This window comes from Ctenopharyngodon idella, chromosome 16 (genome assembly GCF_019924925.1).
Source record: "Ctenopharyngodon idella isolate HZGC_01 chromosome 16, HZGC01, whole genome shotgun sequence".
NCBI classification, from domain to species: Eukaryota; Metazoa; Chordata; class Actinopteri; order Cypriniformes; family Xenocyprididae; genus Ctenopharyngodon; species Ctenopharyngodon idella.
In genome coordinates this window covers 4,185,916-4,201,137 of record NC_067235.1, presented here as the reverse complement: position 1 = coordinate 4,201,137, position 15,222 = coordinate 4,185,916, and positions in this window count along the sequence as shown.

Genomic DNA, 15,222 nt, shown 5'->3' with positions numbered 1-15,222 from the left:
TGGACTGTTGACTTCACATCCATCTTAATGATAAACCATATCATTTTTCTACACGAATAAGGCCTCGAATGGACACCAGATGTGTGACTTGCACGTGCACACACAGAGCAAGTTAAGCATCCTCGCATGCTGTGTCTAAGGGAGTAAGTGTGCAGGAATAGGCAGGGTGGAGCTGATGGACATTCTTCAGTGCTTTTATGGCTGCTGCGTTCCTCCTATGAGGAAATGAAAATGAATGCAAACAGCTGCTTCATGTCCACTGTATTTCAATTGACTCTCATTATCTTCAGCACATCCCAGAGTGGCATTCTGTCCTCTTCAATGCCTTCGGTTGAGAAATAGTCGTAAATGACCGACTAAACTCTGACCCTAACCCTAACTAACCCTAACAAAAATGTAAATATAGCCATAAGTAATAATCGTAAGAATCTAAGCAGATTGGAAAAGTAGACAATATGACCACAACAGAAAGAAAGACTAGATCCTCCAGCTAATGCTGTGTCCTTAGATTGTCTTTGTGTCCATGTCATGAATACAAAGTTGTGAAGTTTGGACATTATTTTAACAATATAAAGGTCATTTAGAGATGATGGGCTACAGTCATGACTCAGATCTGCCAAATCCAATTTTTTTTTTTCATAACTCATAAGATTTGTCTCTAGATTTTTCTTAAATTTTATGGGAATTCAATGAATTGATTGATTGGATGAATTTCCCGATTTCTGGAACATTTAGTCACACTCAAGGATTTAGAGAAAAGAAGTTTCTCAGTTCTTGAAATAGAAAAAAATTATGTAATTGCTATAAAAATACAATAATTACTACTCCATTCCTGGTCTCATTGTTAATACGTAGGTATTAATACGTAACTTTCAAAGACACAAAACGTATATTTTTGTACGTTTAGAAAGGTGCTAAAACGTACAATATTGACGTAATTATGACACTAAAACGTTAAAACGTAAAATATTTACGAATCTTTCATGTCATAAAGATATATGTATAATTTCCATTTTATAGTTTTGTAGATAAATGTAAGATCCCTAAACCCCATCCCGAACCTAAACCTACCCATTTTATACAGAATGTTAAAAGAATAAAACATAAAGAACAGAAATGTGTAGGAAAATTACAATTTTAGTAAAAATCTAACATTAAAACAATATTTTGAGCCACTAATCCTACACCTACCCCTAAACCAACCCATAACCATTTCTTTAAACTAACTACTGTTATAAATAAAAAAATGACAGACAAACAAGCGTAATCACAATAATTTATTTTTTGCGAAAAATGTCAAAAGTGGTACCAAAAGAACTTCAAATGATTATGAGTTCCAGTCACAGTCCTCTCTGGCGGTAATAGTTTTTTATAGGGTACAGAGCAGAATTTAATTTATTAATCCATTAAAATATGATAAATCCGGCTTCTCTCCGTGAAGGCGCGCACTCATTTCAAATGTCAATCCACTGAAACACGGCATGTCGCAATCTGTGACGAAGCAGGTGAGAACCAATGAGCGTTCGATATCAGTGCCGTAAACCATGTCGTAACGCTTCTCGAGGGTGGCGCTACTTTCAAATTTGAATCATAACGAGCGCGAGTTTTGACTGTGACGGTCGCTGTTGCTGAGAATGAAGATGAAGATCGATGGATAAAGGGCTGAATTTGGATCTGTTCCTTACAAACATATGGATTCTAAAGATATGGAGTACAGCGAACAAATAAAATGGATGTGATTTGTGAATTTATGTTGTGCTTTGGTGTATCTTATGGTTGTATTGTCAGTCGCTGCATAGGAGAAAACGCCTTCTGTGTCTCACAGCAAACAAACTAAATATTACAAAATGGTTAAACAATTACAGAAATTTTATTCATAAGGTTTCAAATTGTAGTCTTGTTTAACATTATGTAATCCTCCGAAACGAGCAGCACAAGTCATGAACAGAAATGTTATTTCATATTAAGTAGATGAGTAAACTGCTTTCAATAAATTAGACTAAAAACATCGTTAAATCATTAAAGCCACGATTTTATTATTAATACATGGGAAATCATATACATTCACACTTTACGTTACATGATTTACGTTTTTTATTGCTGTTAATACGTAAGTATTTTTACATTTTAGTGCTATAAATAGGTCAATGTTGTACGTTTTTGTGTGTATGAAAACGTAAGTAAATGTACGTGTGGTAGAACCACAATTTACGTAAAAATACACACGTTTTCTCATGAGATCACGTTGCCATTCCAGCTATACCAGCAGTTTGATGCCTGGAAGTTTCCTGATTCCTATTCCAATTATTCCTGTCCTAATCGCCATCCATGCTTCCAACCTTTAACTTTCCAACCTTTAACCTTTAGTCTCTAACCTTCAACCAAATTCCTAATCTTTACTCTTAAAGTTGGCATGAAATGGAAATTTCTTTCTTACAATCAACACCAAAGCTTGCATTTATATCTTCCCCGATCCAATCCACAACGATGAATAGAACTAAGCCCCTGTCCTACATTTTTCTCTTTTTCGAAAATTCATTTCACTCGGATGCGTCACAATGGGGAAGAACATGTCAGTTGCTACTTCCGTACATTGTGTTTTTACCCCAACCCCTAATCTCAGCCTTTAAATCCTAATCCTCATCTCTACGCCTAATTTCAAGCCTTAATATCCAAACCTAAATCCTAACTCCTATCCCTTTGTAGCCCTAAATCCCAAACCCATAGCTGATCCTATAGAGTAAAACCACACATGATGCTAGTGCTGGTCCAAATCTGTTGATAAGGGCAGTGTGCTGTCTCGTTGTGGATGTGGTTTTTGTGGCAGGATTGTGAATAAATATATAAATATTTTTCCCTCTTTCTCACCTAGATGCTGTGAATGGAATAGTGGGTCTGTTTTTACAGACCAGGAGGAACAAACCACTTGTAGCCTCAAGAGGAGACCTATAGAAATATTATGATTGCATGAAGAGACCAGTGGAAAGGAAACCATGTCTATGAGTTAGCAGGTGATTGAGAGACAATTCAGAGATTGAGCAATGGCTATATAATTACGAGACCCTTAGGTGCAGTTGAGCAGTGAAGCAGTAGGGGGCAGTCTCATCTCAGACACAATGACTCTGCAGAAGACAGTGCAATGAGGTCATTGGCAACCATAATCTTTTTTCATTGAAGGGTTGCAAGACCCTATTCGAGGAACTTATGATCTCTGTCTGGGGAACATGCCATGACCCCGTCATTGTATTCAGATAGTTGTGCTTGTTGCTTCCTCCCAATCCTGACTCAACACTGTAATGTTTACACTGGTTGACACAATTATCTGCATCATAATAGAAAACATATTGGACACATGACACCAGTTTTGTAGGGCAGTGATTTTACGAGTTGTGAGAGGAGAATGAGTGTATGGGAGAAGCTTTGCAGCTTTGCTAAAGGGATGGTGATTTACTGTCGGTAAGATGGCTAACTCAGCGTGGCTGGATGCCTTTCTCTCAGACAGGAAGCAGCTGCTCTTCTGGAGAACCCTGGGGAGGTTTGAGGAGGGATGGAAGGTGATTGCTCTCTCCACTGGGTGAACCCCTCCTGATATTAGAATACAAATCCAAGAAGTTTTTTTGTGATTCTACCCCCATCCTCAAACTGAGGTACAATAATTAGGTCCCTATGAAATCATTCCCCCCCCCCCCCCCCGTTTTTAATGTTCTGTATTCTTTTTTTAATGGTTACTTTTTAATGATCATTAAGCATATGTCTAGTTATTTGAAATCATAAATCATCAACCTATTTAACAGAATTTAATAACAATGTATTATTATTATTTAACAAAAGTTGCATTTTAGGGCTATATGAAAATTTACTTTTTTCTGTTTTATGTTTGGCTTAATTTTTCTAGATTTATGATTTAATACAAATGCATTCTTGCAAAGGAGGTAATCAAATTGTCACATTCTGTTGGTGTTGTACTTTTTCATCTTTGTTTCCTGTTTCCTTTGTTCCTAGTTTCCTGCCAATCTTTAGTTACCATGGACACTTATTCAATCATCACACCTGTTTATTATTTAGTTTATCATCACTGTGTAGTTAAGTTGCCTGTATTTAAGTTCCACTGTGTATTGAAGTTCCTATTGTTCATTTTCATGGTATCCCACGGGCAAAAATAAATGAATGAATAAATAAATAAATAAATAAATAAATGAATGAATGAATGAATGAATGAATGAATGAAATGAAATGAAATGAAATGAAATGAAATGAAATGAATGAAAGAAAGAATGAATGAATAATTCAAGTGCAATTTTCTTATTTTGCAAATTATCTGCCAATGGGGTAAGAAAAATAAGGCAGTGGACACTAAGTGGAAATAACATTTTTTCTTAGCCATAGATGCTGTTCACACTAAGTGCAAAAAATGCGATATATTCTATTTACCATGTAAAAGTAGCAGTTCTTTGCAATAAGTGTAAATAGTAATTAGATGCTATTTATACTTTATATTGGCAGATACATACTATTTGTACCTTTGTTGTACATTAACAGGATGCAATAATACCATAGAGTGTAAATGATTATATTTATTAAATTTATAAACACTTTTATTATCATTAAACACTCGTTAGGCACTTTACTTCCACTTTTAGAACTTGTGACTTGATGGGAAAAGGGAGAAGAGCGGGTTCGGCAAATCGATAGTTTTATGTACACGCTACTGCCTACGCCACTGAAGCCGGTGAATTAGACACTCTACTTTTGTTTTCCATTTTATTACCCACTTGCAGATAATTTTACTCAGGTAAAATGCACTTAAATCTTTCATGTATCTTTCGGGTATTTTTCATGTGTAACATGTAACATTTCTTTGCTCATCGTCAGTGGAATTACTTGTGTAGTTTTGTTTAATTAAGACTTTTTATTATTGGAATATTTTTTGATACTTTTATCATCTTCTTCGGACCTGAACGTGACAGAAATAAGGATATAACAATTTTATTAATACTTAAAATTTAATCAAATGATTTTTTTTTTTTTTTGGCAAACAAAGTGCTGCACAACCGAGGTTTACTGTTTCATGAGTTCACATTTCAGATGGTTTTTCTAATCAGATGGTTAGGGTTAGGTTAGTAGAGAGTATGCATATTTGGCGTGGTGTCCGAGGGAGGGGTCAGAGCTCGGAATTTTGCACAAACCCATAGTACTCCTCCCATATCCTTGAATGGGATAGGAACAATTGAGAGTGAGGAGTTGTGGTGGTGGAGGGATGCTGGAAAACTGTTGTGGGACGGAGGAAAGTCGGCTATATATAGGCCTCCTTGACCTGATTTGGTAGATTATCTGAACATGCTCCTCCCGAACTTTGTTAATAAAACATCATTAAAATTAAAACATGCAATTGTGTGATATTTCTTAAATAAAGTTTTAATAATTGTATTATGGTATTACTTTAAGTACATTCTACTGAACAATAGTAATATATTTCTGTCACAATTTCTTCAAGATGCATGCAGATTTGTCTTTTTGCACTTTTTTTTGTAGATCTCTGGCAGTCATTTTCATACAGATGCAAACTTGCACACTGAAAGAACCAATGTTATATGCTCCAGATTTTGCCTGGAAGCTCTAACTCTCTCCTGCTTTTTCCTGGTTCCCGCATGTGTTATTAGTGTGACATCCTGTGACTTTATATGGTAGTTAGTGAATACCCAACATATTTTGCCCTTAGTTATTCAGATGTCACTTGCTGTAGCATTTGATGCTTTACAAGCATCAGATGCACAGCTGTTGTCTGGTGTAACATGATACGTGATAAGATCCCTGTAAAATGAAATCAGAAAAATTCCATGGATGTGGCTCAAAAAAATAGGCATCTCCTTCTAAAACATGGCTAGAAGTAGTTTGGCTTTAAATAGGTAAAGTTGGCTCTGTTGGTTAAAACCATGTTTGGCAGGGAAATATAGATGGTCAGAATTTTTCAGTGCCGAATTCAAATGTCCACAGCATTGTACACCACCCAAAGAAGATCTTCATTGACTGTAAATCACAGAGGCATGTCTGCAGGGGCTCAGATCACACTTCAAAGACCTGGAGCCCCTCACTATCCTCACCCAGAAGCAAGGTGTCCCCCACCTTCTTTCCTTTGCCAGAGAAGAGACTAGAGAAAGAGAAAGAGAGAAGATATATCCTGCTGGTTGGGGTTTGATGTCGAAGGAGGCATTGTGGAAAGTGCAGTGACCCCAGACGTAGGATGGGGAAACCCGCATGAAAGTGCTTGAGTGATAGACATAACAGCAAAGAAGACTGAGCCGACAGGGCCTCTCAGCTCTCACAGAACTTTAATAGTCATGCTCATGAGCTGGCCATGTGCGCCCCATGCAGCACAACAAGAAGAACATCAAAGGACTCGGCTTGCTCCACTTTTATATGAGATCATGCAAGCACTTTTCTTTATTGTGTGCAGCTTCACAGCTGTAGTAGATGTAGTAGATCTCATCTCGCAGGATCTCCCTGATGTGCATATGTTTCCCCCAGTCAGCTGGTAAATCTGACATCTTTGCTGAAGCGTCATTGACACAAGATAAAACAGGTAAATGCTAAAGTCAGTGGTCAGTACCTATCCATGCCATGGTTTTGCCGCATAATCGCATAAGTTCCTGTTTTATGTTTTTCTTAATGTTTCTGCATGTTGGTCGCACCACCTGAATTTTGTTGGTCACACCATTTTTTTTCACACCATGTTTTTTCAGCATGAAATGAAAATTCATGCTGTAAATCATGCTGGTATATATCTTATTGTAAATGAATTGGTTTCTTTTTTTTTCCCAATCTCGTAATGTTTCATTAAAATGTCATTACTACAGACTTCTCTCTGGTGACGAATGCAGGACTCATTTAGTCCGCTTAAAGGGATAGCTAACCCAAAAATAAAAATTATCCCATAATTTACTCACCCTCAAACCATCCTAGGTGTACGTATATGTCTTTCTTCTTTCAGCCAAACGCAAAATATCCTGGCTCTTCCAAGCTTTATAATGGGAGTGAATGGTACCATTTGTTTTTGAAGCACAAAAAAGCGCATCCATCCATCATAAAAGTAATCCATACAGCTCCAGGGGGTTAATAAAAGCCTTCTCAAGTGAAGCTATGCGTTTTTGTAAGAAAAATATCCATATTTATAATCTTTATAATCTATAATAACTGGCTTCCGGTAACAGCTGTACACAAGTCTTGTTCCAGTCGAAGAGTGACCTCTAACCCGAAGCAAGACATATTGATGAATGCGGAAGCGCAGAGGATAGAGTAAAACAAAACACCGTTCACTAATTAGAAGTCTAAAATGAGACTTTTTAAAGAGAAATGTCGGAGGAGCTTGAGATTGTTGCCCAGCTCTATTTGTTTGACCCGTGACTTTTAGCCTTTAAAGGAAGCTAGTGATTACAGTGATTACTTTTTTTAAAGTGCATTTTAACCGCTTACACAGAGTCACACACCTGCCTGCAGAGGGCATCCTTCAGAACTAACACACATAATACGCATGTGACCATTTGAAAGCAGACATCAGTTATCTTATTTTAGTTTATTGAATTTATACTGCATTCCAAATGGCAAAATGATGTTACAAGATGGCTTATGTGACCATAAAGAGATGCACATGGTTATTTAATGATGCTCATTTGGTTTCAGGGGCATAATGTAAGTCAAGAAAATATTCCAAATACCGTTACGCCTTTACCACCAGCCTGAACCATTGACACAAGGAAGGATGGATCCATAGATTCATGTTGTTTACACCAAGCTGTGATCCTGCTTAACATTTTTCTCTAAACTTCTACTGGTTTTATCAAGTTTGTGCTCAGATCAGTTTAGTTTCCTCTTCTGAGTTGAGGGGAAACCGATATTTTGTAACACATAGTTATTTCAGTTACTTTCTTCCTGTCAGCTTAAACCAGTCTGGCCATCCTCCTCTGGTGTTTCTCACCAACAAGGTGTTTTCACCCACAGAACTGCCACTCCCTGAATGTTGTCTTTCACACCATTTTCTGTAAACTGTTGAGACTGTTGAAAGTGAAAATCCCAGGAGATCAGCAATTTCTTTCACATTCTCGTGTTTGCTTAGAACAAAACCCACAGCCACATATAATTTTATATAACCTTTTCTCTATCAAGGGCCATTCAAGTACTCAAAGAATTATCTGTTGTTCATACAATTCAGAGCATTAGTAAAACATATAACTTACATTTAATGCTATGGCTGAAACTGCTTGTCCTGTCTTTCACCTAAAAACATTATTTGCCCATGTTCTCTTTAAAAACTCTACATTTCACATCCACCTTTTTTCTTGGCAGTAGCCATTAATGACAGATTTAACAGATTTAAGGCTGTTTTTTGTACTCAAAATTGGCCTCATGGGCCAGTTCAAATGGTCTCAGAAAACAAAAAATGGGCAATATCAGTTGAAAAGATTTTCTGTATATTTTTACAAGTATACACAGTTATTGGCGAAAGCCAATGGATAAGTAAGCGTACCTTTTGGCTCTGTTTACACCTGGTATTACGAATAAGTTTTGGTCGATCGGATCACAAGTAGACGAGGAAGACACATTCCTGTTTACACCTGGTATTTTAATCCATCTCTTTTGTACAGTTTCAACCACTTCTCTCCTGATTTCTTCGAGGGGAGGGTCTATGGGCGGATAAATGTATGGTTTTTTTTCAGATCTTTTGATCAAATGGACAAAATAAGCTTGCACAATTTACATATGAACGCTTACATATGACTATGGAAAAACGTCTCGGTTACGTATGTAACCCTCATTCCCTGAAGGAGGGAATGGAGACGTACGTCAGTAGTGACCGACGAATTGGGATATCGCTAGTGAGCCCTATCAGCTTCGAGTGTATAAAAACAAGCCGAGGGTTACATATGTAACCGAGATGTTCCCTTTCAGTCGGTCACGTTCGACGTACGTCAGTAGTGACCGACGAATTGGGATCCCAAATAAAGCGCCACAGTTACTGACCCCTTCCAGCGCCCAGCGCAAGCTCTAGCCACCCGCCGCACCAGGGGGGCAGAGAAGGGGGCGAGCTTACACTGAGAGAGTCTACTGCCGTACTGCAAGACCCACTACAATAAACTTAGACAACACTGGGGAAGCGAACCCGGAGGGGACGCTGCGGAGACCACAGGAATTTACGTGGAGATACACATATGGACTGGCCGTGGGCAGTACGCATAAGGAGTCCCTGGGATGGCTCCAGCCTAGAAATAGGGGGAGACTCATCTGACAGGTGACAGCAGAGCTGGCTCTGCTAAGGGAAAGACACGGGCTCACTGTGGACAGTACACATATGGGACCACTCACGTGGAGGGGTCACGACATATGGCACCCAGCCAAACATCAAAGTCGGTGACGGACGTTTGGCCTGGCATCAGACACTCCACAATGTCCGAGCCGCAAGGGGAGGCGGAGGAACTCGACAGGGTTCGCCAAGCGGGGAACTCTACTGGAGTAAAAGGATGCACGTATCCGGCCCAGGGGGCGGGAGTGGCATTGCAAGCCGACATTAGAACGGGCTCTTCGCGTCTACCGGCTGCTGGAAGCGAGTACATGGGAAGATACCGGTTCCACACGAAGGTTATAGAATCTAGCAAAAGGGTTTAGATGTCGCCCAGCCCGCAGCTCTACAGATATCTGTCAGCGAGGCGCCGTGCGCCAGCGCCCAGGAAGAGGCCACTCCTCTAGTGGAGTGGGCTCTCAACCCGAGCGGGCAAGGCACGCCTTGGGACTGATAAGCCAAGGCGATGGCGTCCACTATCCAGTGGGCATATCCTCTGCATGAAGACAGCCTTTCCCTTCTGCTGGCTTCCGTAACAGACAAAGAACTGATCTGAGGTCCTAAAGCTTCGCGTTCTATCTACGTACAGGCGCAGATTGCGGACGGGACAGACCAAAGCCAGGGCTGGGTCTGCCTCCTCCGTAGGCAGCGCTTGCAGGTTCACTACCTGATCTCTGAAGGGAGAGGTAGGAACCTTGGGCACATATCCAGGCCGGGGTCTCAGGATGACGTGAGAGTCACCGGGCCCGAATTCTAGGCACGATTTGTCAACCGAAAATGCGTGCAGGTCCCCTACCCTCTTTACTGAGGCCAATGCAACCAGGAGGACGGTCTTAAGGGACAGTACTTTTAACTCAACTGACTGCAAAGGCTCAAAGGGATGACCGCGGAGAGATGTAAGTACCAGGAAGAGATCCCAAGAGGGTATAGAGGAAGGGCGAGGCGGATTCAGTCTCCTCGCCCCCCTCAGGAACCTGACGATCAGGTCGTGCTTCCCCAATGACTTACTTTCAACTGCATCGTGATGTGCGGCAATGGCGGCAACATACACCTTGAGGGTGGAGGGAGACAGCCTTCGCTCCAAGCCCTCTTGCAGGAAGGAAAGCACAGACCTGACCGAACATGATCGGGGGTCCTCTCGGTGAGAGGAACACCATTCGACGAACAGGTTCCACTTCAACGCATAGAGGTTCCTTGTAGAAGGAGCTCTAGCAGAAGTGATAGTGTCTACAACCGCCTGGGGGAGATCACTTAGAACCTCCACGTCCCGTCCAGGGACCACACATGGAGTTTCCACAGGTCGAGACGCGGGTGCCAGAGGGTGCCCCGTCTCTGAGTCAGAAGGTCCTTCCTCAGAGGAATGGGCCAGGGAGGTGCTGTCGCGAGGAGCGTCAGATCCGAAAACCAGGTCCGAGTGGGCCAATACGGAGCCACTAACAAGACCTGCTCCTCGTCCTGCCTGACTTTGCACAGGAGCTGTGCGAGAAGGCTCACTGGGGGAAACATATTTGTGTAGGCCCCGGGGCCAGCTGTGTGCCAGAGCATCCGTGCTGAGCGTCCCCTCGGTCGGGGAATAGAACAATTGGCAGTGAGCAGTGTCCGGGGAGGCAAAAAGATCTATCTGTGCGGCCCCGAAGCGCTGCCAAATCAGCTGGACCACCTGGGGATGGAGTCTCCATTCGCCCGGAAGCGGAGGCTGCCGTGAGAGCTCGTCGGCTGCACGGTTGAGCACGCCTGGGACATGTATGGCACGAAGCGACCTCAAATGCTTCTGACTCCATAGCAAGAGATGGCGGGCGAGTTGCGACATGCAGCGAGAGCGTAGACCACCCTGATGATTGATGTACGCAATGGCCGCAGTGTTGTCCGAGCGGACCAGTATGTGCTTGTCTGTCAACAGCTCCTTGAAGCGGCTCAGTGCAAGACGTACTGCTAGCAACTCGAGGTAATTGATATGCCAATGCAGTTGAGGCCCCGTCCACAGACCTGATACTGCATGCTCATTGTATGTGGCTCCCCACCCCATGGCAGAAGCATCTCTGTGGACCACAGCATGCCTGGGCACTTGTTCGAGGGGAACTCCAGCCCGCAGGAACGAAGGGTCTGACCACCGGGTGAGGGTGCGATGGCAGTTCAGTGTCACAGGGACACAGAACGTACCGCGCTGCCACGCCCATCTCGGGACCTGGCCGTGAAGCCAGTGTTGAAGAGGCCTCATATGAAACAATCCAAGTGGCGTGACTGCGGCTGCGGATGCCATATGCCCCTGGAGCCTCTGAAAAAGTTTCAGTGGAGCCGTTGTCCTGTGGTTGAGCGTACTCAGGCAGTTCATAACCGACTGGATGCGCTCCTCGGTGAGGCGCGCTGTCCGGGCGACTGAATCCAGTTCCATACCGAGATAAGAGATCCTCTGCCCGGGGGTGAGTTTGCTCTTGTCCCAGTTGACCCGAAGACCCAACCGGCTGAGGTGAGCTAACACCATGTCCCTGTGTTCGCACAACTGCTCTCGCGAGCTGGCCAGAATGAGCCAGTCGTCGAGGTAGTTGAGAATGCGAACACCCTGTTCCTTGAGCGGAACAATGGCCACCTCCGCAACCTTCGTGAAGATGCAGGGCAACAGTGCCAGCCCGAAGGGTAGGACTTTGTACTGATATGCCCGACCCTCGAACGCAAACCGTAGGAAGGGTCTGTGTCGAGGCAGAATCGAGACATGAAAGTACGCATCCTTCAGGTCGATCGCTGCAAACCAATCCTGGGGGCAGATGCATTTGAAAATGCGCTTCTGCGTAAGCATGGCTTGGCTGGGTTCTGAGCGGGCCGGGCGCCGCGTCCGCAACCGGCTCCCTGCTGTCTGGCGGGTGGAGGCTGCTGCTTGGCTGACTTAACAGGGGCGGAGGACGACGCAGGCAGGCGCCCTCGGCGACTAGCGGGCTGAGGCTGTGCGGCCGGCGGTGGGGTGGAGGCAGCAGCGGACCGCCGGGGCAGCACGTGTTTGATCGCCTCAGCCTGCTTCTGTGCGGCCGAGAACTGCTGGGCGAAGCTCTCGACCGTGTCGCCGAATAGGCCGACCTGAGATATGGGGGATTCCAGGAACCAACATTTATAGGTCTCCCTCATATCAGCCAAGGTCAACCACAGGTGGACCACAAGAGTGGCCATCGCCTGACCAACAGAATGCGTCATCACTTTAGTCGCCCGGAGGGCGAGGTCAGTGGCGGCATGCAGCTCCCCCAGAAGCTGTTGGTCAAGACCTCCCTGGGGCATGTCCATAAGCGCTTTTGCCTGATAAACCTGCAAAAGGGCCATGGCATGCAGGGCGGAGGCGGCCTGTCCTGCAGGCTCTGTAAGCTTTCTCGTTCAAGTTGGACGAGAATTTACAGGCCCGGGATGGGAGACGCGGTTCACCGCGCCAGCCGGCGGCCGTCGGACACAACTGCATCGCAATGGACCGCTCGACTGGGGGGATCCCAGCGTACCACTTGGCCTCCCCGCCATCCAGGGTGGTGAAGGTGGAGGGGGGACCAGATCTGGCATGAACGCTATAGGGCATCCTCCAAGACTTGGTCACCTCCTCATGCACCTCCGGGAAGAATGGTACCGGGGAGGGGCGCTGAGGACCAGCGCGGGCCGCCCCAAGAAGCCAATCATCCAACCGAGAAGGTTCGGGACGCGGTGGAGGATTCCACACGAGCCCGACCTTCTCAGCGGCCCGGGCAAGCATAGCTGTCAGCTCAGGATCAGGCTCGGGCAACGCTACTGTCCCGGAGGGAGGCAGCGCAGCCGAGTCTTCATCTCCCGAGGACTCAAGCTCACCTTCTGATGCCGCGATTGACATCTGTTCGTCCGCAGGCGTGCTGAAGGAAACAGATGGTAGCTCCGTGGAGGGACCAGCACGCTCCTCCGGCAACACCACAGGCTGCAGTGTTGCAGAGGGGAAAGGGGCCCACGGACCTAATCCTCAGGTCACCCTGCCTACACGCCGCCGTGCCGCCTCCCTGGCCGGAGCCAGAGAAAACGGCCGTACGGGGCATAGGGGAGGGGACCCCCGCCCCCTGAGAACCAAGGAATGAGAGTCTAGACCTCAACACTGAGATAGTCATGTTCCCACAATGAGAACATGAACTATCCACAAAAGCTGCCACAGCATGCGGAACGCCCAGGCATGTGACGCAGCGATTGTGATCATCAGCGATGTGACTGCAGGTACACACTGATCGCCTGACAGTACACACGCAAGGAACCGGCCCAAATCGCAAACCAGCAGGGCAAAACAGTGCTGTGACAACAGCAGTTGAGAGCAATAGCCCAGGCTGCTCAGGAAGTTGCGGCCTCTCTGTAGTGTGCCATAACACCAACACTCCGACAGAAAGCTCTTCACAAAGGTTTGAGAAACACACTCTCAGTCTTGACAGGAACACAAGTTGGCTCCGAAACAAAAGACAGAGTGCGTTTGCATCCGCTTCTGTATTTATACCCTCCTGACGGGGGCGGTGCGCATTATGCAAAGTTTACACCTGTATTTAGCGCCGTCCACTTGTCCATGACTGACCATCTATAGTACTATATAGTATCTATAGTATCTATAATACTAGATGTACACAGGGCCTATGAGTCCATTTTCTAGCTTAAAGGGGTAGTTCACCTAAAAATGAAAATTCTGTCATCATTTACTCACCCTTATGTCATTCCAAACCCGTAAGACTTTCTTTCATCTTCAATACACAAATGAAGATATTTGTAATCAATGTCCCTCCACTGACAGCTACATAACTACCACTTTGATGCTTCAAAAAGTTCATGAAGAGATTGTAAAACTAATCCATCACACCAGTTATGGTAAACGGAAGCTCAAGTATGTTCGCTTGACATGCGAGAACCAATGAGGTTCATTCTCGTGTGTTACGCAGCTCATTCGCGCTTCCGCAAGAGGTTTGTTCTCAAACACGTTCGGTTAAGCTTCTGTTTATGTTTGCTGATCAAAGTTTATATGTGAATAAAAGCCTAAATTCAATCTGTTCATCATATAAAGTGATTGTGCCTCCAGAAAATTGGACTAAATGGACTAAATTTATATGGATTAGTTTTACGATTTTTGTTTTACAACTTTTTGAAGCTTCAAAGTGTCAGTTGCGTAGCTGTCAATGGAGGGACAGAAATCGCTCAGATTTCATTAAAAATATCTTCAATTGTGTTCTGAAGATGAACAAAAGTCTTACGGGTTTGGAACAGCATGAGTGTGAATAAATGATGGAATTTTCATTTTTGGGTGAACTATCCCTTTGAACTATCCCTTGGAGAGTTACAACCTGTCACAAAAAAAGTCTTGTGCACGAACAATGGCCACCGCCTGTCCGTTAAGTCCACAAGATCGTAGGGTGTCCCATTTTTCATTTTAGGTTTCAGAAGAGTGCTCGAAAGCACCCCCATTGCGACCATGTATTAAAGTTTACATCAAATTCTTTTGACTCAAAAGTTGTCAAAACTCTGCAGATCATGCGAAATTGCAGTGTCTCTGTAGCCGTTTAGACGTCAGGGTTTTTGTTGACTTGATCATCTCTGGAGCTTGAAGGTTCCCTGCAGCTGTGTCTACGTCCGAATAAGCGTTGAGGGGAGCTTTGCTGTTGTGCGTCAAATGCAATGTGTGTGAATTGGGGAGAGATCTCTGGAGACCTTCAGGTCATGTGATTCTTCCTGTGTTGGTCTGGTGCTGATCTGCCTCTGCCTCTGTCTCTATCTCCTCTAAGGTCTTGTTCCCACAGTACACTCCTTTCTTGCTTGAGGACATGCAGCAATGTAAACAGCTGCTGTGGATCCATCTGATATCAGAAGACACCAGATTATTTTCTTTTTTCTGTCTCCAAACTTCAATGTTTTTCCATTTTATTTGGAGA